This window comes from Trachypithecus francoisi, unplaced genomic scaffold, assembly GCF_009764315.1.
Source record: "Trachypithecus francoisi isolate TF-2019V2 unplaced genomic scaffold, Tfra_2.0 Lachesis_group1, whole genome shotgun sequence".
In the NCBI taxonomy this organism is placed as follows: Eukaryota; Metazoa; Chordata; class Mammalia; order Primates; family Cercopithecidae; genus Trachypithecus; species Trachypithecus francoisi.
Window position 1 is genome coordinate 166,772,840 of NW_022681454.1, and position 27,603 is coordinate 166,800,442.

The window sequence follows — 27,603 nt, forward strand, 5'->3', positions numbered from 1 at the left end:
CCTCATACATAATAATGATTAAAAATCTCACATCAACAAGTCTGAGAAATCTGGGGTTTATAGACTTCCTGAAATTAATGCGAACTTTGCATACATCTGCATTTTTTTCTAGGTTGATAAACAGAAGCTTTTGTGTTTCCTAAACTGTCCTCTAAACCAAACAAGGCTTCCAACCACTGACCATGTGTCCTTTGAAGGCAGAGTTCATGTTTCCTGTTCGTTGAGTATTTCCTCAACATTTAATATGTGCCTTCTATAAAATGAGCACCAGGAAAGATGCTAAAAGAAACTAAAGTAAGGTACATCCATTTATGTCTCCCACATAGGTCTGAACATTTTGGAAATGTTTGGTGAATTCCTAAGAATTGCTGTATTTATATGTCACTTCTGTGGAAATGTTTCCCATCCAGTGGTCTATGTGAGGTCAGGCATCAGCCCTGTTACTATCTGCTTGCCCCTGCCCCCTTCCCCATCCTCCCCTCCCTAAGACCTCATGAAGAATACTGAGAACACCCGAAGTGGGAGTTCCTGCTCTCACAATCTAGTTGGGGGTGGGGAGAGCTATTCCTTAATCCAGTAGCAATGTAAAGAAATAATATAAGAACTGTCACAAGGATATATTTCGTCAGTAGTCAAACCAGTAGGTGGAGAAGCCTTAAAATGGCCTTTTGGGGAGTGCACAATTATTAGTAAAGAGAGACTGAAAACTGTTGAACAGCAGTCTATTTTGTGACTTAGGCTGGTTGCATGGGATGGGAGATAACGTGTGAGATACGATTTGGGTTTCTGTATAAACTGTGTTAGATCAGACGATAGTAAATTGGAGAAAGAGGAAGAGAGAAAAATAATTCATCATGAATGAAAAAGCAAAATTCTGAGCTTCAGCCATCTGTAAACAGAATATGTGGAATTTCTAACTTGAGTTATTAAAAAAGTTGGTCAGCAAGATTTGAGTAGCTATTGAATGCAGGAAAATGATTGTGATTATTCAGCTTCAAACTAGATAATTGTCTTTGTTCATATTTTGAATTTCTCATTCCTGAAGAATGAATGTACAATCTGAAAAGTAGCTAAATTAAGGATTTCAGTAATAACAGCAACAATAATAGTTTACATATATTGAATCCTTACTTTGGGCCTAATAAATATTCTACATGTATTTGGTCATTTATTTGTAACAACCACCCTCTATTGCAAGTCTGAGGGAATCCCCGCTTTATAGATGAGGCTGTTGTGGTATAGAGAGGTGAACTCTTCGTCCAAGGTTATTCACTTAATTAATTGTAGAGCCAGGATTCAATCTTAGGTGTTCTAACTTCAGAGCTGTGCTTTCTGATGTTGCATTACAGTTTTTAACAACACAGACAAGTACACATATGGACTCCATTGAAAAGTGGATATGTAGATGCTAGCGGGGTAATTTCAGATAAACACTGAAGACAATGTAGGTGGTCCCTGACTTACCATGATTCAGCTTACAATTTTTGACTTTTCAATGGGTTTATCGGTGTGTAACTCTGTCATAAGTCTGAGCACACCTGGACTTAAGATGTCTTATGATTCTTCAAGTTTACAATGGGTTCGTTGCAGGGTGTAACCCCGGTAAGTCGAGGAGCATCTGTACATGGTAATATGAAAGAGAATGGGAGGCTGGGTGCGGTGGTTCATGCTTGTAATCCCAGCACTTTGGGAGGCCTAGGCAGGTGAATCACTTGAGGTCAGGAGTTTGAGACCAGCCTGGCCAACATGGTGAAACCCTGTCTCTACTAAAAATACAAAAATTAGCCAGGCATGGTAGCATGCGCCTGTAATCCCAGCTACTCAGGAGGCTGAGGCAGGAGAATTGCTTGAAGCCAGGAGGCAGAGGTTGCAGTAAGTGGAGCTCACGCCACTGCACTCCAGCCTGGGCAACAGAGCAAAACTCACATCTCAAAAAAAAAATAAATAAATAAATAAAAAAGAGAGAATGGGGTGGAGGGGACTACTCAGGGAACATCAGGGAAGGCGATGGCCAGAGCAGAGACTTCGGGAGTAAGGGGAAGACTATCATGCAAATCTGGGAGAAGAGCATTCCAGGCAGAGGGAACAGAAGTGCAAAATTCCTGAGGATGGAATGAGGCTGGAGTGTTTGAAGCCAGTATGGCTGGAGTTTGTTGAGTTTGGAGGGAGTACAGTACCGGATGAGCTTGAAGATGTAGTCAGGACTCAGGTGATGGGCGTGTGTGGCTCCTGTGGTCTGTTATTAGGGTGATTATTTGTTTTAGTTTACATTTGCTGCCCATTAGCCATTATTATCCTTTCACTCTCAGAAATGTCCTGCGTTGGATGGTAAATTATATGGGTATCTTGCTTAAAATGTATGTTCCTAGATAAATAAAATGAATAATAGTCCTTTTTGGCCACAGTTGGTGGGCCAGATGCACAAGTAAACAATTGCGGTGGGTAAGACAAAAACTGTGTTAGTTAAGTCCACTGGGTGCTGTGGGATCACAGAGAAAGGAGCATCTAGTGTATGGGGCTGGATGCTGTCAGAGAGCTTGTCTTATAAAAAGACATGCTGGAGAGACAAGGACAGAGGAGACTGTGTGCAACAGCATAAATGACTGTGACCAATCCTGGAGACTACATGGCTGGAAAATTGGGTTGGAGAGGGGTGGAATAGGAGAGTGGACCCTAGAAAGATAAATAGAATCTGAGCCATGAAAGACTTTGAATGGTCAGAGCTGGGCTATAAGGAATATCTGGAAACAGTGAAAGCTAGATTTCAGTGAGGAAAGAATTGTGTCTGAAGGATATAATGAAGCCTAAACTAAGGAGAAGGACCTAGAAACTGAATACAGAGGAAGAGATGATGGAAGTGTAATAGAATTGCCCAGTGGGAGGAGGAATCATTCTTGATGGTAAAGGAAAGGATGTTGATGCCTTTGGAAGGAATACAGCTGTCCAAAGCACTGGCTCTCAAACTTCTGTTGGCTTCAGGATCACCTAGAGGGTGTGAGGAAACGGATGACTTGGCCCCATGCCCAGAATTTCTGATGAGTAGATTTAGGGTAGAGCAGATAATTTGCCTTTCTAACTAGTTCTTTGGGGATGCTGCTGCTGCTGCTGGTTTAGGGATCATGCTTTCAAGGAATGCCAGTCTAGAGGTTATATAGATTTGGGGGCTGCAAAATGAAAAATTTGGTTTGGTTTGGCATATGGTATTTTATAGACTACAGGTCAGTCACGCGAAGGTGTGTAACCAGGTACATGGAGCTCAGCATGGAATCAGAAGTGGATGCATTTCATTGGCCAGAGGGTGGTGTCTGAAGCTCAGGGAGCGGATTGGTAAGTTAAAGGAGCCTGTGTGGATGGAGGAGAAAAATGTGTGTATTAAGAAAGAAACATGGAAAATGCCTTCTTTTAGGCTCTAGGAGGTTGGTGGGGAGAGATGAAAGAAGACATAGACGAAAGTAAAATGACTGAGACAATATTGCCTAACTGTGAGCAAAAATAATTTAAGGGCAGGGCCATCAACAAATTCAAATGTTATAATATTTGAGAACTGACTAGAATGAAAGCTGAAACAAGTGGCTGTGGAAGCGTTACCTGCCTGCTAAGCTAACCAGTAGTACTTTGGTCTAGAGAGGGACCACAGCAGCATCATCATTGGCATCTCATTAAATACTGTGGCCCAGGAAAACTGGTTCAGATGATAAAGAAGTTCAGGTCATGAAGAGTCATCTTCACTATGGGAAAAATACAAATAGAGAAAAAGTTTTATTAGAGAACTGTAACTATCGAAGAGGAACTTAACCCATTTTTGGTTATATCTGGGCTGCCATAACTTTATGTGCCTTTCCACCTCTCCCTACCCACAACTCTGTGTGTGTGTGTGTGTGTGTGTGTGTGTGTGTGTGTTTGCGCGCGCAGACACCTATGTATATATATTTTAGTTGTGATCCTATATAATACTATATAAGCTAGGTACTGCAACACTTATTAGTCATTTTTTTACTCAAGTCTAAAATCTAGTGATTAGAAAAGCTGTGACTAGAAAAACAATTTAATATTTAAAATTGGAAAATAAATTTTATTCTGAGAACATTAGGCAATTTTTAGCTTTTAGTACATTAATTTGACTGAAGTGTATTAAAAAAACAGAATAGCAAAACTGTGCTATTCTCAGCATAGAGAAAATGTATGCTCAGCATTTCAATATTCTTAGTTTTTAAAAATGAGGTTTATCATTAAATTCCAGTTCAGCCCTGTGATCCTGAAAGCAACACTGAGACAACTTGAACTGCAGTCACCCAGAGTCTACATCTTTTTGGAGAGGGAAGAGCTAACTTTCAGTTGCTTCATTTGCTAAGAATCCTGAATATTTCCAAATGAGAAATGTTCTCATTTCTGCACCATTATAAATTCCCTTCTGGGATCCCCAGCCTTTGTAGCATTTTCAAGCATTACTCCCAAGAAGCATTTAAACATGTCGACAGGGAGACCTGATTCACTTCACTGAATACAAGAACTGCTGGTATGCTGAAACTTGAGGAAAAAATCAACTTTACATTATCTAATTAGGTTACAGAATTGGTGCAGAGCAGCCTGGTTTCCCAAATCTAGAAGGTACAATTAACTGCAGTATTATATCAATACCAACTAGTCTGTGAATAGGCTTCTAAGCAATAGGAATCTGTTACTACCAAGAATATTTTAAACTGGATGAGTTAAAATTAAGTCACATACTATTGGGAACCATTCTGTATCAGAATAGTGTAGATGACCTAGTCTTTTTTTTAATTTTAATTTTTACCAATTCCCTGGGTTTAGGAATACATCTGAGCCTCAAGAGGTATGCTACCGTCTTTGGTAGTAAACTTAACATGCTTAATGATTATCTGGCTTAATTGTAATTTTAGCATTTGTAGTTACCTTTATGAAATTATTTTTTATGCATAACTGTTTACTGTGAAAACTATGTATTCACTGGTAAAGCTATGCTTCCTATGAAAACTGTGTATTCACTGGTGTCTTATAAAAAGAAATGGTATTTATCATGTAAGTATGTTTTAAATAGGCAGTAACTGAGAAACTGCCAAAACTTTTTTGGAGGGAGTTCACTCTTATTAGAAGTTGGGTATGTCAGCATTTTTATTTTATTAAACTGTTTGTATTCATAATAATTCTTTAACTTTTGGTTTTCCTTTTAATAGAAACACCAGCCAGGTGTGGTCGCTCATGCCTATAATCCTAGCATTTTGGCTGCCTGAACCTGAAGGATTGCTTGAGGCTAGAAGCCTGGGCAATATAGCAAGATCTTGTGGCTTAAAAAAAAAAAAAAAAAAACCTGATAAGATACTCTTTAATGTGAGCAAGGTTTGCAAGTAGCTTTTATAACTGTGCAAATGCCTAACTTCTTCTACAAGGAGAATCCTTGATTTAAAACCAACCAGTTGATTCTAGTTATTAGAGTGAAACAATAGTTTCAATTCCTAGTGTAGTATGAAGAGACCTCTTTGCACCGTTCCACAGAATTTGAAGAATTAACACTTGTAGAGAAGTGATATCATGACAACATCAATGTAGTATCTTTATGATTCTGTGAGAATTTGTTTTTTAAAAAATATATTCCTTAGAAAGCCTAAATAGAAAACAAAACAAAAAAAGAACAGTAAGGTACAGTTGTACATTGCAAAAAAGAAGTCCTTAAGTCGTGATGCATGAAGTTCTCTATAAGTTCTTGTCAGTACTTACTGCTGTACTTCACATTTTTTATTCTGCAGATTTGAAGTAAATATTTTATATACTGTTTATTAACATTTATTATTGCAAAAATAGTTCCTTTACAACCCTAGCATAAAATAAAACTATCAGTATACTTAAGTGAGTCATGCAAGTGTCATTTTGCCAGAATATATCAAAGATATCTGAATAATGATATTTAGAAATGGAAAATGTGAAAATAGCATCATTATTAGAAGATTCTAATTCTGTTTAGATTTATAGTTTATGGTCATTTATGTAAACTTTTAAAAAATGGCTTAGGAATAGTCTAATTAGGTTAAGTCAATTAAGTTTTTTTTTTTTTTGCTTGATTGTTTAATGCTGTTATGAAAAACACATATTTGTGAAGGAAATTATTTGCCTAGAAAAATTTACCATGCAATATATTTCTCCATACTGGAGTTCTTCTTTTTTTTTGAGATGGAGTTTCACTCTTGTCACTCAGGCTGGAGTGCAATGGCGCGATCTTGACTCACTGCAACTTCCACCCCCCAGGTTCAAGTGACTCTCCTGCCTCAGCCTCCCTAATAGCTGGGATTACAGGTGTCCACTACCATGCCCCGCTAATTTTTGTATTTTTAGTAGAGATGGGGTTTCACCATGTTGGCCAGGCTGGTTTCGAACTTCTGACCTCAGGTGATCCGCCTGCCTTGACCTCCCAAAGTGCTGATATTACAGGCGTGAGCCACTGCACCTGGCCAGTTCTTTGTTAATAAAAGTCCATGTACCTGGAAGTCAAAGGTATACTTTGCATTGCCGTTTCAAACTTGTCTGAGGCATTTTCTAAAATGTTTGTCTCATTGGATATAGGTTTTAATTATGCTTGCTTGAGAAGACTTAAATCTTTACCCTTCCTCTGGTAGTTTTCTTCTGGCAGTTCAGTATTTTGCCATGCAATTTTTATTAGACAATTTGATCATTGTGCTTTTTATTGCCCAACCCAACAGATTTAATCTTTTAATCTCTAATACAGCAAGGTGTGCTGTGTAAATCTTAGTGTTACCTTTACAATCTGTTTGCAGAGTTTCACATCATCTTTTGAAAGAAAGTATCTAAACACCCCTGTTCAAATATCTGCTAGTTCTTGCCAGGATGATTTAAGATGAATTTTAAAAATCCATTGGATTTTTGGCAAATAATCTCTCAATTATGGTACGGAATAAATGACTACAAAGTGCTTTTTAGAGTAATGGAATATGACTGAAATTTTATTACTTTATACATGCAGATTTTTCTACTATGGTAGATGTTCTTAAACTAAAAGATCACTGTCAAGATTAGAAATTTTTATCACTTAAAATATATAATTATATTTGAACAATTAGCAAAAGATTGGGGAATGGGAATATACAGGCCGGCAGTTTTGTTAACTGTTGCTCCCTGTGTGAAGGCCTTAGAGGAAATTCTAAGTCCAGTGTTCGTCAGAGAGGCTGGAGGAGAATGTTTCCATTTTAGTGATCAATGAAAATAAATTTGCTTATAGTCCAGAGAGATCATGGTAGTAGAGAAAAAAAAAACTTTAGTAAATAATTTTCTAAAATTCTCTATTCTAAACATATACTAAGAGAGGATGGTTTTTAAATACCTCGGTATTTTAAAGAAATACATTTTCTGTATGAAATTAAGAAAATTTCTAAATTAGAAATTTTGGGGACAGTGGATTCCTTTCTCTGATTATGAGGCCTGGAATTTGAGTGATTCATTGGTCAGTTTCTTTTGGGTTCCAGCGGGTGCGAAATGTAAGAATGATTCTTTTAAGGTTAAAAAATGTCAGTTATATATTTTATTGACTGCAGGCAGCTAGAAAAAGTAAACTTGCCATGTGGGCACACAGCGTGTTGTCTCTGAATGACGAAGCTAGCAGGTTACTGTAATACACATACACACACACACACACACACACACACACACAGAGCGTGTTGCCCTTAAATGATGAGGCTAGCAGGTTACTCATAATACACACACGCACACACACACACACACATACACAGCGTGTTGCCCCTGAATGATGAGGCTAGCGAGTTATTCATAATACACACACACACACACACACTCACACTGCTTTTTCTCTGTGTACCTGATTCTTTTACATTGAAGATAACTAAATCTTTGAATGGTGAGGCTAGCAGCAGGTTACTCATAATACACACACACACACACACACACACACACACACACACACATATACTGGTTTTTCTCTGTGTACCTGATACTTTTAAATTAAAGATAACCAAACCTTTGAATGGTGAGGCTAGCAGGTTACTCATAATTCACACACATAAACACACACACACAGACACACACTGCTTTTCTCTATGTACTTGATACTTTTTAATTAAGGATAACCAAACCTTTAACTCTTGAGCCAGTGATAATGAGAAAATAAAATTTCATTTCTCCCACTATTCCTCTCACATGCAGCACTTTTTTTTTTTTTTAAAGCTGCATTAAGAGGCTGTTATCTCCTTTGAAATACCACAGGTCTTGAGAGGGATGAATGATGAAAGTTAAAGACTAGTGATTGAGCAGGAATGGGAGAAAGATTAGGGATTTGGTTTTCTGGCACAAGTCTCCTTTCTGTCACAGGACTGCAAATTTTCCTGGGTTGACATGGGCTTAATTTAAAATTGCCTTATATATGCAGTGATGAAAATCAAATCAAATTTAAATTACTAAATGGAACATCCTCCTGATAATGTTAAAAAAACTGATTTAGAAGAGGGTTTTCGGTACTTTGAAATATTAATGTTAATATTCTGAAAGCTGAACAATGATGTTTCAATCTGCTTCACTCCATCCCCATTACTTCTTGTCAGCTGTCTATGAGCATTGGGCCACTTGCCACAGTTTTACATGATAACCATATTAAGTGGTAAGGAAGATCAGAAAATATACGGTGCCTTCCTCAGTCAGGTTCCTGATTTATTTCCAGTACTTTCCATTTAGATACATATTGATTTACCTAATTTCTTAAATCCATGGACCAGTACTGATATTCCTGTTTGTCATTATTTAGGATTTTACATGGTTAAAAAATACATTGGTAACAGATGACTGACACCCAAAAAAGTAAAAAAGCAAAACAGAAATCACCATGTTTTAACAGATTTGTCATGAAGCAAAATGCATGAGAAATTTGGTCTGTTTCAGTCTGCTTGTTATCAGTCAGAAATCACTTTTGCCTTGCCCAGAGAAGACTCAGGTTCATTGAATTCTCTTCGCCACTGTGTGAAAGTGTGTAGCAGCATGGACAGCACGTACTAAGTATATGTACAGAGTAAATGGTGCACTGGGTGGCATCTGGAATCTTGAAAGGACAGTGTCTCTTAGATGCTTAACTTACTACTGGGAGTGAAGAAGATCAATGATTCTCAAAAAAAAAAAAAAAAGGCCGGGCGCGGTGGCTCAAGCCTGTAATCCCAGCACTTTGGGAGGCCGAGACGGGTGGATCACGAGGTCAGGAGATCGAGACCATCCTGGCTAACACGGTGAAACCCCGTCTCTACTAAAAAAATAAAAAAAAAACTAGCCGGGCGATGTGGCGGGTGCCTGTAGTCCCAGCTACTCGGGAGGCTGAGGCAGGAGAATGGCGTAAACCCGGGAGGCGGAGCTTGCAGTGAGCTGAGATCCGGCCACTGCACTCCAGCCCGGGCTACAGAGCAAGACTCCGTCTCAAAAAAAAAAAAAAAAAAGAAAAAGTGGAAAAATTCATTTTGGGGAAAAGAAGCTAGTATAATTTAGGGTTTTGATTACTATCATACTTGACTGAGAGAAATCCCTTATTCTTAAAATAATACAGGTACTGCATTTCTGATTTTATAATACTGCTTAAATGCTTCCTGTCCCAGGCAGTGTAATGAATTAAAATGTAGTAGATATTTAGCACAAGCAAAAAGGACCTATAGTTTAGGAATACTAAATTCAGAACTTTGTATTGCAAGTAGTTACCAGGAAGTAGTGGGGGTTAAATCTGTGCTACTGGGAAAGTGGTTTTTTTTTTTGTTTTTTTGTTTTCTGTTTTTAATTTCCTTGTATACATTTTAGAGTCTACCGTTTGTATGAACTGTGTGCTAGTCAAGAAAGAGATAACTAAGCACTATTTCGGTTCAAGATATTTAGCAATCTCATGGTTTTGGGATAAGCTGCTATCCTAGTGATGTTTTCTTGTCACTGTCTCATTGAGATTTTGAAAAATCCAAACACATCCTTAATCAATTCAAAAGATTCCTAGGGAAATTACATTCAACTTGATTATGGTATTCCTTAGGAGAGCTTGGGCGTAGGGCAAGGAGAATGAGCTTTTAAGGTGTAGGAAGAAGATAAGTGTGTTCCACATAAAAGGAGGAGGGGCCTGCTGTATAGTACAAGGTCATGGCTTAAGCCAATCATTTGTCGTGGGGTTAGGGAGTAGGAAGGGTGAATGGGTCTAAACCACATACAGACTTTTTTTTTTTTTTTAAATTGAATCGATAACCATGAATATTAATCCCTATGAATACTAAATTTTCTAGAGAAATTACATTGATATGCAATTTTCCTTACTGTGTAACATATAGCTCCCCAAGGACAAGGTTAAAAATGAAAACTGACATCATTATGTAGTAAAAGTACACATGGACTCTGACATGGGTTAAAATGCTGGTACAATCCTGTTAATAGCTTTAGTGAGCTTGACCGAGTGATTTACTTACTGAGAGCTTCCTTTTCCTCATCTGTAAAGTAGACATAAAATCAACTTCATGGCAATGTTCTTGTGTTTCCAGTTTATCAGAGCTTTTATGACAGGGTTTAACTTGCACTTTTATACATACTGTTTTTCCTTCCTTCTGTTCCTTCTTGGATGAGCACCACAATTTGTACATAGTTTCAAGAGTGCTTTAAAAATGAAAATACTTAAGTTCTGCAAACTTATTATGAATTCATTATTTTGAATTATAAGTGAAGGAGGGCTGAATATTGTCTTTTCTCCTGGACTTTTAGACTTTTGCCTTCAAAGTTATATCCTTCAATGAACCGGTGTTCTCAAAGAGGGAAAGAGGAAAATATTATTGTTTACTTACTTTTTTTTTTTTTTTTTTTTGAGATGGAGTCTTGCTCTGTCACCAGGCTGAAATGCTATGGTGCAATCTTGGCTCACTGCAACCTCCAACTCCCTGGTTCAAGTGATTCTCCTGCCTCACCCTCCCGAGTAGCTGGGATTGCAGGTGCGTGCCACCATGCACGGCTAATTTTTTTATATTTTTAGTAGAGACGGGTTTTGCCCTGTTGGCCAGGATGGTCTCAATCTCCTGACCTTGTGATCCACCTGCCTCGGCCTCCCAAAGTGCTGGGATTACACGTGTGAGCCACCGTACTGGGCCTACTTACTTTTGAAATACATTTACATTAAGAAAAAAAGAATATGTGTTCATTGTAGAAAATATTAAAAAGTTAAAGCAAGTAAGAAACAAAATTATCTACAACCCATCCTATTGAAAGATAATTATCATTAGCTATTTGGTGTATTTCTTGCCTAAATATATGTACTATGCATAGACATAGTCCACAGTATACATAAACTCTGTGGATTGCTTTTTTAATTTCACTATAGAAATATTTTAATTGTTTTTAGGATATGTATAGATTTGTAATTTTTTCTTTTAACCATCTGGTCATTTTAGTATTGAAATGGTTTAAGGAAAGGGGACATTAGAAAAAAAAACAAAAAACTGTGTGCTGGGAATTAGAGATCTGAAATTGTCATATACACCACATTTGCAAAATTTTTTCACCTGCCCTTGAAAAAAGCCAAGGCATGATTTTGAATTCTATAAGATGGTTTATTAAGATTGCTTAAACTTTGAGTAGTTTCTGGAAAGACCAGCAATTAAATGAAGAAAAACAGAAGCCATCACTGGAAGAACAACTATTTTGTGGATGTTACTTATTTCACGATCTCTTCCCTATTCTTTACCCCAACATAGTTCACAACTTAAAGTTGTGCACTGTAAAGCACTCTAAAGCTTTTAAATTTCTGCCTAGTAAGTTAGTATTAAGCAATTTAAGTCACTGCCATGGGGTTAAATATGAGGTTTAATAAAAACATTGGTTTCTTAATTTTGTTTATTAGTCTTACTCCTATAGTGTGTGTGTCGTGAAGCATAATTTCTCTTTTCTTTCTCCTGATGCAACTCAGCCACTCCAGGATTTTCTCATTTTCCTTCATATTAGGAATATTTAAAAATTAAAACAATACCCTTTCTTTTAGTCACTGCGTAGTTGGACTACACTTATTTCACTATGAGGTGATAGGGCTCTTCTTTTCCGTGTGTTTGCATCTTAAATAAATACAGACATTATGCATTTATTTATACTTGTATACTAATACAACAGGTCAGCACAGTCACTCCCCACCCATGTGGGGAGTCAAATTCTAGTCTGAAAATGGAGCATCAAATACTAATAAGTAACCTATACTGAACTCTTAGGTATGTTTACATCCTTAATTTAATCTTCTGACATTTTGCAGTTGGGGAAATTTGTGGCTTAAAGAAGTTAAATACCTTGCCCAAGGTCACTTGGTCTTGTAGGTAACAACTAGAGTTCAAATCTAGGCTGACTGCAGAGCCTATCTTTTCAGGTGGGATTCAGTACCACCAAGTAGCACTTCCTGAATTGTGTTCTCTAAACCAAGGTGTATTAGCAGGCATTACTTTTAAAAGGGGTTTTGGACCAGTAAGGTTGATAAGTGTTGCATATTGTATCATCCCCTCAGAGATTTCACAGCATACATTGGTATGTTAAAAGCTCTGAAAAGTACTATAGAAAAGAAACTTCAGCATTTTAGCACATCTTTCACAAACTGACCTGGTCACTGATCCAGTTTTTAAAGAACATCTAGTTTTCTTTAAAGAACTTTAGTGTCCTGAGAGAAGAGAAAGTGCTGCGGACAGATGGACCTGTCTTCAGGGGAGGAATCTGGCTGCCTCGGCTTGCTGAATTCTGCCTTGGGGCCTTCCTTACGTGTTCATGTGCAGCATGCCATCATCCAGCTGTGTAAATCTTGCCATCATCCAGCTGTGTAAATGTTAGTATCCTTCAAGATCAGTTCAGGATTACCTGTTCTCTGAAGCTTTTCCTGACCACTTGAGTCCACACCGATATATCTGACTTCAGCAAGGTTCCTCATTATGTACCTGATTATGACTGATGGTAATGCTCTTTTAGCATGTGGCTGTTTCCCCAGTTGATTCCTAAACTCTTCAACAGCCTACTTTATACTATAGAGTTCCTAAACTCTTCAACACCCTGCTTTATACTATACCCCTGTCTGCTGCTGGCCTTACTGCCCTGGGGGGAGAGGTTAAAATGTTCCAGTGGTTTTTGTTTGGTTTACAAATACTCCTTGTCTCCCTGGTGGTGAATCCTGGTGAGACCTGCACTTCATTCTTAATCCTCAAACTTGAGGGGCTCATGTGATCACCTTACACTCATAACAGCACTGAAGCTCCCCATACTGTTTTCCATCTGAATACATCTCACTGATCTTGCGGTTATTTATCAAAAAAGATTCCTGTTTACAGTGTATTTTACAATTACAGAAAAATTCTACTGATAGTTCAAATAGGTTTCCTAGAACAACCCCAGCTTGGCAGTTACCTCCATCTTACTACATTGCCACAGAACCTGATGAATCTGCTAAGTATTTATAGTTAGGAATTTCTTTTATGCAGGAAATCCCAAAGTAAGTGGTTCCTTGACTCCAGTTGTGAGTCAAATGGTTTTAAGTATAACCCATATTAGATTTCTATTCATACAGAAATAGATATCCAGTGTATGAATTATGTTTCAGTTATTGGACACTCATTTCATATCATGGAAATATCAAAATATGTCCCCCAAATCAAATATACTTCCAAGAACATTTTGCAAGCACCAGAGCCATATTGTGTCTATTAGTTGGATAAATTTTTCTACATAGGCAAGATTGAATGAAGTGCTTTAAAATATTAGTCTAGTAAAGGGTGCACCGAAAGCACCACCTTTTCTTTTGGCAACTCCCTGCAGTAATCATGGATATTCTTCCCTTGCTCCAAGAGACTTCTGTGTACAAAATTAACATTATCTATCTTGAACATTTTTACTCTCTATTCAGTGTTCACGAATGCCTCTGGAAGTCTTTGAATGGTACCTGCTGGGAAACATTATTTCTACCACTATCCCAACCTTATGGAAATACATGAAAGTTGAACAATAGATTCAACTCTCAGTTGGTTCTGTTGACTCTGTGTGAACTTTACGGGATAGTACATATTTGAAGTTTATGTTAATTAAAATATAGATTTGACTACTATAACAGCCGTCTAAAATGTTAGTTTTTTTTTCTCTTACATAAATACCCAAACTGATAATGGTAATACTTCATAGTCTTTTATGGTATTGTTAGGGATCCATGCTCCTTCTCTCTTGTTACTCTGTCATTCCTGGAGAGTTGCTTTAACTACATTGTCTGAGATTTTACTACCGTGTCCACATTGCCGCAGTAGGAAGGAAGGAATCAGAAGGGATTTGCTTCTTCACCTGTATATATCACTTTCAGTATCTTTATTCTAGGTGGCCATATGCCTAGCTAAAAATGGTTTTAGCGAGTGGGTAACTAATGAGATAGAAAGGGAGGAATCGTAGTCTTTCCTACAAGGTAATAGCATATAATTTTTTAAATGATAAAGTTGTATAAGCAAGGGTCAAAAGTCACTTGTAGCTAACTTTCATTAGTTGCACCTTCTCCTTGCCTAGCACAGTGAGCATGGTCTTGGTATCTTGTGTAAATCTGATCTTATCCAAACATAAATTTCTTACTTTTTGTATTACTTGGTTAACTGTTGATTTCAAGTCTCTTTTCAGACTTGTCTCCCAAGTTCACGCGAATAGGGCCAGGCTTTAAGTTTTTAAAATTCATTCATTATTACCAAGCAGTGCTTTTTAACATTAGTGTTCAGTAAGTTTATTGAACATTGGATTATGATGATTATTGAAATTCTACATTTATTGCTTTGCTTGGTTGTTAACAGATTCAATGTCTCTTTGTCTTTTTTCTGCCAACTGGAATAATCCCTACTCCACATATCTGAGCTGTATCCTGTATCAGAAATGTAGAGGAGGCATGGAATTGGCAAAGATTTGTTACCAAAAATCACTATCAGACCCCATTGCTGTTGGCAGTCAGGGAACCATGGAAAAGATTATGGGTCATGGAAGGTTATAAGCAAAAGTCTGTGGATTTGCATAGCAGCATTGAGAGGTAGGTCTTACAGTGGGCAGTTATATTGGAGCACTGAAAAAAACAAAATGGAAATATTAAGGAAACACACAGATAGTGACTCCAAGAAGAATTAGTACAGATAGGGCTAGGGCAATAAAAGGAAGAGGCTGGGATTATCAAAATTTGGAAGCTCAGAAAAGCATCTGGCAAGTTGGGGTTCAGATCTCTGGGGGTGGGATGGGGGAGTTCTTGGCTGGCTGACTGCCTGTTGTGTCTCTTGAAAATAATGGGGCTAGTTTGGGGAGTAGGAGTAGGGTTGAATAAATGAATAAATGCTGGGACTACTCCAATTACTATGGTGAGTAAGCAAAAGGACGTAAGTCTCTTCTGCCAGCCTCACTGCTTCTGTGTAGTGTCCCCTGTTTGGTAAAGCCTTATGGGAAGGCTGTTGGCAAGAAATTTTTACAAAGTTCTAGAGCCAGATTCACAAAGCAAAATACAGAAAGGTGAGTTTGGAACTGAAAGATAATAATCAGTGGCACAGTAGCAGGTATAAAGTCTTCCTTTGGAAAGTTCAGCTGGAAGATATTGTGCCAAACAGTACTGTGACAGAAATTAGGTGGATCTGGGCCAGATGGTATGAACAAGATTGAGTAGAAGAGTGGTCTACTCAGTCTTGAGGAGTGTCTTGCACATATACCAAAGTCACTTTTACGTGAGAAAGCATGCTTTCTATCCTTTCATCCTCATAGGGAAGGATGCAGCCTGGAGTTTCCTTTCTTTCCTTAGAAATCTGTTATGAATATATTATTCAAAAGTTTCCATGACCGTTTCTTGAATTTGTTTTTAGTGTCTGTGACTCATAGAAAAACTACTTAGTGGGGTTTTTTTAAGTGTCTTTTGTTATACTGGACTTTGAGGAAACAAAGATGACTAAGATATAATCTCTGTTCTCAGGTAAGTCACACCCTGGTTTGTGGTAGAAGGTGAATATGAAGACACTAACATTGTATGTTAAATATTAAAGTAAAATGGATCATATGTGGGAAGGGGAAAAAGGCAAGTCTGTGGAGAATTAACTTTGTGCTTGTCTTTCAAAGTAGGACTTTGCCAGGCTGAGGGAGAAGTGTGTGGAGTAGTGTGTGGTGGGTGAGGGCAGCAAGTAGAAACCACAAATTTAAAGGGCATGGAGAAATAATTATTAAGATGACATGTGCTGTATATTTACCAGTTACTGTATAAAGAAGTGTTATTCCTTTGCCCTGAAACCTTTCTTTTTTTTGACTTCAAGGGGTCCTCTTTGTTTCAGAATTTTGTATTTGATGTATACCCTCCCCCTGTCCATTATGATTTTTCTGTACTTCAGCCATATTGCTGAGATACTCAACTTTTTAAGTAACAAGTTCCTTTAAAAAAATACCTTTATCTTCAAACTGAAAGCCGTCTCATCCATGTTTTTATATAAGTTGCCCTTTGCAGAACAATTTCTAGTTTCTGTATGTGGGTCCTCCCTACTTCTGAAAGGTAGTCTGGAGAGCTATCAGAATCACCAAACAATGAAAGATGCCCCAGCTGCCATGCCACCAGAAGGCGGCATGTCTCCTTTATATGTACACTCGAGTTCTTGAATTATCATCGTTGCCTTGAAAGGCTATAGAAGTAAATTGTTGGGAAACCATCAGAATGCACCTGCCTGAGCCTTTCTCCCTCAGTCTTCCTGTTTGTGTTTAGTGGTTAATATTATCCTCTCTATGTATAAAATTTGAATTCAGCAGGACATTGTAAGACACATGTGTTTCATCTTAAGCTACATCCCATTCTCAGTTCTCTGTCCCTATCCATGGGTGGGAAGGTTCAACCCTGTTCCATGGACATAGCTGATGGGACAGGAGTATTCAAGCTAGGTCAGCTGTATTATTCGTCCTGGGATTTTTGAATCATGTGGTGTTGTCCACTAGAGATGGCACAGAGTTGGTCGGTAGGCAGGGTCAGCTCCTTACGCATCAGTCACATACCAGGCAAAGTTATGGGAGAGGAAAACCTAAAAGGTTTGCCAAGGAAGCCGGTCTGTAGAGAAAGGAGTGAAGTAGATTTTCACTTTCTTTCCAGAAAAAGAGATAAAGATGATATGGAAAGGGACAAGCAGGCAAAAAGACTCTGTCTCTGCCTCTGCCTGAGGACCTTCTAATATTGCCATGAGACCTGCCTGTTCTTCCTGCTGATTAGGTTGTGATACAGGCCTGAAGCCTTATAACAAATACTATTTTATTTAAGCTAGCTTAAATTGGTTTCTGTAACTTGTACATAAGTCATTCTAGAGTAACATACACTTCATACAGAAATAATCTCCTGCTTTACCCTAAAGGAATTTACTGTTATGGAAACTTCACATGGAAGCCAGAAAGGGAGATTTTTGAGCAGGACCCTCAAATCACATACATGAAGTTGCTGCCTAGCCCTTGTGTTTTGTCTGTCTTTTCTCTCCCCTCAACCCAACTTTTTTTTTTTAAAGGTATCACATTCACAGAAGACAAAGCGTGTTTTTGTATAACCATAAAATTACTTTTCTATAGTTTTTTAAAGTGATACTTAGCTTTTTGTTGATATTTTTGACAATAAAAGAATCATCAACTGTGATATATAGTATGAAATTTGAAGAAATTTCTGTGTAAATCAGGGATAAAGCAGAAGGCAACAAATGAGAAAAAGGCATTTACCAACCTCCCAAATAATGAGTAGTGTGTTTGCTTTGATTACAATCCCAAAACTAGTTTTTTTTGGGTGCTTAAGGTTTTCATTTTTAATTTCCTTTCTAAAGAATGTGAAATTAATGAATTTGAAATAAATCTGTTACTAGGGAGGCATCCGAGTGGCTTATAAAATAGATGATTGTACCAAAAACTATTTTTTTTTTAAAAGGAGGCTAAATATATTCGGTTGTTGACAATACTAATAATTTATTGCTTTACTTACTATATAGTTACTGTAAATTTTGTTCATATGCTATGTAGCTATAGTGAAAGCAATTAGACTTTAGTTTTCAAACTTTCCTATTTGTAAATGGATTTAAAGTCTTTTTGATAGTCTAGGAACCAATTAAATATTTCTTTAATGGCTCAACTAATTGCTTTGTAAACATTTTAAAAGTGTTTGCTTAGGGTACAGAGAGTTAAAAGCATTAAGAGATAATAGGCTAAGGAGACTAATGATGTAAACTAATTGGGGTTCTTATTGTCAGATTTAATATAACATGTTAACATACAGCATTTATACAGAGGCATTCTTTGTACATGTCTTAGGTTGTTTAAAGGGGCAATTTAAATTTAAAGTAGGCAATTTACTTATCGTCTCAGAAATTCTGTCTCATTGCCCTAGGGCTAGTATACACCATATTGCATTTTAAAAAATGTTTGGAAAGCTGTTGGAAGCTTTTTGTCAACATGTTCACATTTGCAGTAATATTCTGTGGCTTTGAATGTAAATTTAGGAATTTATCATGTTCACAAATAAAGGAGAGATGAAGTTTACTAATAATAAAATGAAACTGATAATCAGTTTTGAATCTAAGCAGTTGTTTCAGAGGCGATTTCATATGAGTCTCTGATTAGGATTTTGCCTTATAGGAGATAAATTTAATCTGGTTTGCAGCCAAAGTAGCATTCAGACTGAATCCTGAAAATGTCCTCTCCACTTTTTGCTGCTGTTGAAGAGATCAGTGAAGGATTTTGTAAACCTGAAAACTCTGGCTTAGATTTTCTTAGCTACATTTCTACTTAGAATCAGTGAGTAAGTGACAGATGTTACTTTTCATTGCTAGTTTAATAATAACTTGTTCATAACATTTGGTTTCACACACACATAAACTCTTTATAAAGCCATTTGTTTTCTTTAATTTCAAGACCCAAAATATTAATTTGGAATTAATATTGAGTGTTTTGCTCCTGATGAAGTGCCCTTAAACAAGTCTGTCATATGTTTGAACTTTTATTTCTACTTCCTCATCTTCATCTGTAAGTATTTGTGACTATTTCTCATGTTGCTAAATTTAGTTATTTCTGAAAAAGTACCAAAATGACCTATAAACGCAAGAAGAACAGTCTTCCAAAGCCTGAAGGGGGCTCTGAGTGACTGACTCTGTGTCTAGGCTACTTTAAAGTGCAATTCACATTTGAAACAGTTCTCGGAGTCTAATGCCCTTCCATTCAGAAGACCTGTAAATGCTTGAGTTGTTTCTCCATCTTCTCTAAAGAAAACTTGACTGTGTAATTTCTCTAGGATCTTAGGGTCGTCCTGCAAAGGAACAAAGGTGACATTTAAAAACACTGTACTTCCTAGTTGCCAATAATACCTGAGTATAACCCCAAAACATATTTCTTCTCTAGGAACACTAGATCCTGAAGGTAATCTCTCAAAGTAAGAGCAGAGTTGTCCTTACCTGGCTAATCTCCTTGGACAATCCGTAATTACTGTCAAGAACTTCTGTTCTTTTCCATGCTTACAGTGAATCAGATAAGATGATGACTTCTATGAGACAGGTAAAGGAATTTACACTTGGTTTACTCAGAAGCATAGTCTCTTAGTGAAGACACTAGATCTGGCATGTGGGATTTAATAGTGAGGAAAGAGAGTGCACACACATATCACTATGTGGTTTCTATTAACAATTTAAAACCTAAAACTAAAACATGCCTCTTATTAATATTATATAGTCAAAAGAATATCTGCCTTCAAGTTAACATGGACATGACTAATAACTTCAGCTGCTTACTTTACTTGCTTTCAGATGTGGATGAGATACTTACTCTCAAATTCCCTAATTAATAGGGGGAAAAATCTAACAATTGGACAATACAAAATTACATAACTATTTTCTAGTTCGTATTTTAATAGAGAAGGGAATTTTAAGTTGGAATTTATTTTTTTTTTTCTTTTTTGAGACACAGTCTCTCTGTCACCCAGGCTGGAGTGCAGTGGTGCAATCTTGGCTCACTGCAACCTCTACCTCCTGGGTTCAAGCCATTCTCTTGCCTCAGCTTCCCAAGTAGCTGAGATTACAGGTGCCTGCCACCATACCCGGCTAATTTTTGTATTTTTAGTAGAGACGAGGTTTTGCTGTGTTGGCCAGGCTGGTCTCAAACTCCTGACCTCTGGTGATCTACCCGCCTCAGCCTCCCAAAGTGCTGGGATTACAGGCGTGAGCCACCACGCCCAGCCCAGAATGTATTTTAAGCTGTTTAAAATGGAAGCATTTTATATATTCTATAATACCTTCTAAAAAGAACTTGGAATTTGGAGCAGGGATAAGGCACTGTTATTTGGTAACGTGAAGATTTTTTTTCTTCAACTTTTAAGTTCCGGGGTACATGTGAAGGATGCGTAGGTTTGTTATATAGGTACACATGTGGCATGGTGGTTTGCTGCACAGATCAACCCATCACCTAGGTATTAAGCCCACCATTCATTAGCTATTCTTCCTGATGCTTTCCCTGCCCCCACAGACAGGTCCCATTGTGCGTTGTTATCCACCATGTGTCCATGTGTTCTCATCATTCAGCTCCCACTTATAAGTGACAACATGCGGTGTTTGGTTTTCTGGGTAACATGAAGATTATTGTCATGAAAACAGGTTTGATGACTATAGTGCAATAGTGTAATAAGGGCCTAACGTCAGAGACAGTTGCACATTTGGATTTTTCTTTGCATCCTAAATGTTATCTTTATTTCTGTTGCTTAAAGAGCCAGTTTAATGCATATAAAATTTGGGTTCTTTACCCAGACACCCACAGGTACATTTGATAGGTACATGTTTCAGAGAAGGTGAAAATTTTAGACTCTCTTTTTTTTTTTTTTTTGGCAGGTAAACAGAAGGAACTATCATTTGGGGTTGTCAGGATGTGGGTAGTAGATATCTAATTCCATGAATGCCTTCTCTGTGCAAGTTGTGGAAAGTAACCTCAGAGTTCCAGACTCATCACTGAGATTATTTTTCTTTCTTAAGCAAAATAGTGATGCTCTGCAGGATTTCTGCAACTGAAGTTTTTTAAAAGATAAATTTATATTGCACTAAAAGGGTAGTATTTAGAGCTATGTTATCTTAAAAAGAGTAAAGAAATTTCATGTATATAAAGGAAAAGAAAGCATGGGGATAAGTTTTATACACCCTAGAGTGGACTTTTATGATAAAAAGTAATTTACTTGTTAATCAACTTAATTCAGCAGTGGGAAAAAGATCTTTCTCTTCTTTCTGAAATGTTACATAGTAAAGGGATGAAAATGGTTATACTACTGGTAATCAGAGATGTTCCTGTTTTGTTTTGATGCATAGATTCCATAGTACCTAGTGTTGTTGGATATTAAGAAAAGCTCTAATCACTGTTCTTGTTTGGATTGCACAAGGAGCAATGTAAAAACATGCAGTGGAGGTGGAGATGTGCTGTCATCTACTTCTGCTCTAACTTAAGCAGCCACATCTCACTCAGGGTCATCCCAAAGCCCAGGCCCAGGGATGTCCAGGCTGTGGTTGGAGAGAAGTAGGGGGATAAAGATGTGGGGTTCAGTAATGGGAGGAGGATGGGCTTTGGGACCAGAAGGTTGTGAATTTGAGTTCTGGTCCATCCTCTTGGCAGCTGGGTGGATTAGGGTGGTGAATTAGCTGGGTGAATTACTTCACAGATCACAGCCTCACCTTCCTGGTTTGTAAAATACAGATTGTGCCCCTCTTCTAGGGCTGCCATGAGGGCAGGTAGGGAGGCCAGGAATTAAAACCTGTAAACCATACATTACACTGCATTGAAACCCCTGCAAGGATGATGCAGCTAGCTTTACTTGATTTTACCTGGATTGTTTCTTTTCTTTTCTTTTCTCTTTTTTTGAGACGCAGTCTCGCTCTGTCGCCCAGGCTGGAGTGCAGTGGCGCGATTTCGGCTCACTGCAAGCTCCGCCTCCCGGGTTCAGGCCATTCTCTGGCCTCAGCCTCCCGAGTAACTGGGACTACAGGTGCCCGCCACCACGCCCGGTTAAATTTTTTTTTTTTTTTTGTATTTTTAGTAGAGACACGGTTTCACCGTGTTAGCCAGAATGGTCTCGATCTTCTGACCTCATGATCTGCCCGCCTCGGCCTCCCAAAGTGCTGGGATTACAGGCATGAGCACTGCGCCTGGCCTGGATTGTTTCTTTAGTGAAGAAAAGACTGGGGAGAAGGGCACTTCTTAAATAAAGCAATATCAGCAGCCTCTCATATAGTTAATACATCTCTATGTGGCCCTTCCCAGAGTGTCCTTCTGTGAGGAGATCCATTACAAATACAAAAAATTCCTGTAGCCAGATAAGTTCTATGACCAGATAAGTTTGGCAAAAGCTGTTTGTTATACCTGCCTCTTAAAGATTCACAAGCCTGAAAAGTCCTGAAGGAATTTATTTAACTTTCTCTAACCCAGAGTTTCACAAACTTATATGAAAACAAAATATTTATTTACTATGATAACCTATTGGCATCAATTCATGTGTTATTTCAGTAAATGTTTGAGGACTTGCTATGTGCCACAGACACCATCACAGGCTGCTTCAGGGAGGGCTAGGGGAGGGAGAGAGAGATGAGTAAAAAGATTGAAATAATGGTTCCAGATCATGAGGGATCCATTGAATATAATAAATCAGTGTAGTATTCTGGGTGAGAAGTGAGACCTATTTTAGATCAGATGGTCATAAAAGGCCTCTTGAAGAGGTGATGTTTGAGCTGGAATCGGAATAATTCAAGTGAACTGGCCTTGCAAAAATCTTGGAGGGCAGAACCTTCTATGCAGAGATAAAAGCAAGGGAATTAGTGTTCTTGACAGCACACTTTGAGGAAAGCTGTTCCAATAAGAGCAAAGAGCCTATACATAAGAAGTATTTCAGTCAAATTTTTGTATACAGAATATGTAGTAAATCTTTATGGAGCATTATGTGCTAGATGCTGTGTGGCAGACACAGAGATGACAGTTACATTTAAAAAGTAGAGTAGTTCGGAGAAGAAAGACATCTAGGGGACTGAGTGATAAGTTGCATGGTAAAGGTAGCATGTTGTGGTGGCTGAGGTTAGAGCCAGACTGCCCAAGTTCAGGTCCTAGATCTACCACTTACTTCATAACCTTGGGACCTCTGCATGTGAACATTAGGGACATTCCTAGTGCCTCTGTCAGTGGATTGTTAGTATATGCAAAGTTGATAGGACAGTGCCTGGAACATAAGGACCATCTGCTAAAATTGAAGATGATGATGTTAGAGATATTCCTGTCATAACCATCATCATTGTTACAGTTGTCATCACTGTAATCTTTTAGTGCCATGGTCCAGCTCAGATGCCTGAGTCTTCATGCCCTCCTGCTGGGCCACAGGTTTACCCATCAGAGCCTTACACATGATCACCCACACCACGTAGGCACTATTCTTACCCAGCAAAGAGATTAAAACTTGCTTCATCTGTTTTCTACCCAATTTAACTTTGTTAACCACCCTCTTAAAAAGAAGTTTCTTGAGGATTTATCTCTGGTTGTCTTCTAGTTTGGGCGGGGGTGGTGGTTGGTGGGTGGTGATAGTTGGTAACAGGGTTGAGGTAGGATGGAACAAATTAGAATCTGCAATGAACCACTTGCTGGATAATTAGGGTAGATGAGAACCACAGTACTGTAATAAAAATGGATTATCATAACGATGACCCTAAGGTGCTAAAAGATGCACCATGTTCCTTCTGAGTCAACAAAAGTTAAAGTCTTCCTGGAATAGTTTTAGTACATTATTGATTTCTAATTCTTAGAAAATTGACAATCCATGTATAGAATAAGAAAGTCTCCATTGCTGCAAGTATTCATAACCTGAAGAACCCATTCCCTAACCATTTTAGAGAAATAAAAGATTTTTATAAAGCTAAAGCAATTATTAAAATTCTATTTGTGCATGGAAGAAGCCATTTAGCTAACCAATTATATATCTTAACTTCTGTAACAGCACTTTGGAATTAATCTAATTGCATCCTATTGAAAGTCAGTCACCTTTTGCAACATGACAATTTTATGCCAAGAGAATGAAAATGTCAGGTCTTTCCATTACAGAGAGTCACATTTTCCCTTGACTGTTTAAGGCAGAAAGAAAGCGACTCAGATTAATCTCTTTAGAACTATTTTCAGTTATGTGTATATGTCATACACGCTGTCATGTTCTAAGACCACTTTGTTCTTGGATACTGCTTTCCAAAATCTATAGGATTCTACTCTTAAAAAAAAAAAAAAGAATATTTTGCTTGACATATCATGTTATTCTGGGGGAGCCTAATTAGCACACTAATATCAGAGAGCTGACAACCTCCTCCATGTTATTTTAGGATTCCATGTGCAAGACCATATTATTCTAGTTATTTGAATGGCACATATTCTCCACAGCTTGCTAACAGCAGTTTTGTCTTTTAAAATTTATGTGTTTCCAGTGTTTAGGGTATGCTAAGGAGTGGGAGGAGAATGTGTAATCATAAAGAATGTTGCAGCAAATATATTTTGCAAGATACAGCCATTTCCATTTTTTGTAGTACAAAGATCCTGTAATCCTGAAATTTTATATTGTAGATTGTGTTATGTGCTGCTTTTTATTTCAGTGAGATGAAAGTAATATTCTGAATGAGAGAAGGATTAGAGTAGCATTTCTCAAATACCAGTTTTGAACCTAAGTTTAAAATAGATAGATTTATCACTGAAAAGATTAAGAGAAAAGAAAGAAAGAACATTTATGGAATAGCTAGTGTGTGCTAGGGATTACACTAGGTATTTTCATAGAGGTATTTAATTCTTACAATAAACCTTCAAGATCTGTGAGATTTATCTATCACAAATAAATTTGTTCAGATTAAGTATGTGGCCTAGCGATTTTGTAAATTACTGTTTTTTACTTTGCATTTAACATTCTGTAATTCCAAGCCAGTATTTTGAACCTACTTTTAACAATTACATAAGACCTTTTAGAATGAATTTTTTATCTATCTTTTTTCTCCTGATTTTCTGGCCTTCATTTTTCTGCCAAATATTTTAAAAATAGTGTTTTACTGTATGTTTTTAGATCAGCCACCATATGTCATTATCTATATAAGGTGTGGTTATTAAATGAATTTAATGAATTAACTAGTCACACAGGTAAGAAATGGTAGGTCCAAATATATAAACCTAAATTTGATAAATATCCAAGCACTTGCAGCTCTCATTGCACCTTGCTGCCTTATGCGTTGCTTCCTTAGGGAGGTAAAAATAAAGAAAAAAATTTAAGTGCTTTGAAAGGGTTCACAGCTATTTGTATAACTAGAATATAATCTATTTTGAGCAAAGAGAATTGGGTTATATGCTATTTCTAGATTGAGCCAAACCAGTAAGTCATTTTCAGTTTACAGAATTCAACTCAACATTGTATTAACATTAATGAAAATGCCAACTCCCATTCAGAGCAGATGAGCAACAGGTGATATCAGAGAGGACATCTTAGAAAAAGCACCTTTTTTTCTAGTAACTGCTGATTGTCTCCTATACCTTTCTGTGTTAATTAGCTTGGAGCACCTCAATAATGCTTTGGCCAGGTTGCCCAGAACCCTGCAAATATCTTTTCATCATCCCTCATGTTGTGGGCTTTCCTTAATAGGAAGGCAGATAACTTCAGACCTTTATGTCTCTTAGATTTTAAAGTTTTGAAAAAGTGACAGTCTTTTTGTCAATAGATGCCTGGGTCTTATACTTCTGAAAAGAGGAAAATCTATCCAAAAGAAAACACAATAGATTCTGATTTTATGAACTGTTCATTAGGAAGTCTGGTTTTGCATAAGACAACTGTACTGGTCTAGAAGTTCATAGTATTTATTGATTTTTCTTCTTTCTGATGATCATTACTGCTATTTTGTAGCAATATTGATACTGTATAAGTTGTTTTCATTTTGCTAAAGGGAAATGCTTCTGTATTCTTAAAGACTGAGAATCAAACAGTATTTAAAGTAATTTTTCTGGTTTATCCCCAGTGCCTGCCATATGGCATAGCTCTAAAGAAGTTTACTCAGATATCAAGGGTGAATGAAAATTCTCTGAAAAAGAAGTACAAATTATTGCGGGTCCAACTCTTTACCATACATTATGAAAGGCAGAGAAACCACAACCACCTAAACTTGTAGGACACTGTAGAGAGAAGAGCCTATGAAGTTGATTTCTAATGTAGGTCTGCAGTGGCCATGGAGCTGAGAAATCATTGAAAAGGGGAGGAGGAGGAGGGATCTGTCTTCCTAACTTTGGTAATACTATTGCCTTTTGTTAGATAACCTTCTTCACTCCTTTCTGCCTCCTCAATCTTTATCTAGCTGTCAGTCTAGTTCAAATCCTGCCTCCTCTAGGAAGCCTTATCTGCTCACTCCACTTCCAACTGATTTGTGTACCTGGCTGTTGACAGCATTTGTTTGACCATACCACCTGACCCTTAAGACTGCCTGGTGTTTTCTAATAAAAGCTACCGTTTTTCTGAATATAGACTATTTGCTTGCTTTTATTTCTCAGCAGCTCCATGAGATACATACTATCATTGTGCCAAATTTATATTGTCTTTCTCTCCCTTCACATGTATTCATATTTGCTTTATGTATTTAGGTGTGCTAATGTTAAGTGCATATATATTTACAATTAGTCTGTTGATGAACTGTCTCCTATACCACTATATAATGACCTTCTTTGTCTCATTTTACAGTACTTAACTTACAGTATATTTTATCTGATACAAATATAGCTACTCTGAAAGTATAGCTCTCTTTTGATTTCCATTTGCATGGAATTTTTTTTTTTTTATTTCTTTACTTTCTGTCTATGTGTCCTTACAGGTGAAGCGAACCTGTTGTGGGCAGCAATGGTTAGGTCTTGTTTTTTTTTTTTTTTGGAGACGGAGTCTTGCTCTGTCGCCCAGGCTGGAGTGCAGTGGCGTGATCTGGGCTCACTGCAAGCTCCTCCTTCCAAGTTCATGCCATTCTCCCGCCTCAGCCTCCCCAGTAGCTGGGACTACAGGCGCCCACCACCATGCCTGGCTAATTTTTTGTATTTTCAGTAGAGACGGTGTTTCACCGTGTTAGCCAGAATGGCCTCGATCTCCTGACCTTGTGATCCGCCCGCCTCGACTTCCCAAAGTGCTGGGATTACAGGCATGAGCCACCGCGCCCAGCCAGGTCTTGTTTTTTTATCCATTTAACCACTGTATATTTTTTGAGTGGAGAATTTAATCCATTTACATTCAAGGTAATTATTGATAGGTAAGGACTTATTATTGCCATTATGTTCGCTACTTCCTGGTTGCTTTATAAATCCTTCATTCTGTTCTCTCTTGCTGTCTTTTTTATGATTAGGTGACTTTCTCTGCGGCTATGCCTTGATTCCTTATTATTTAAATTTTGAATATCTGCCATAGATTTTCTTTGTGGTTACCATTAGGTTTATATACAACATCATCTAGTTATAACAGGCTATTTTAAGTTGATAACAACTCAGATTGCATTAAAAAACTACAGTTTTACTCTATTTCCTCCCACATTTTATGCTTTTGATGCCACAATTTACATT

The 27,603-nt window shown here is 37.6% G+C and overlaps 1 protein-coding gene across 2 annotated transcripts in view; it reads left to right on the forward strand.

The window, feature by feature from the left end:
* GALNT7 (polypeptide N-acetylgalactosaminyltransferase 7) overlaps nt 1-27,603 on the forward strand; it is a 150,988-nt gene that overhangs the window by 5,540 nt on the left and 117,845 nt on the right. The window lies entirely within an intron of this gene.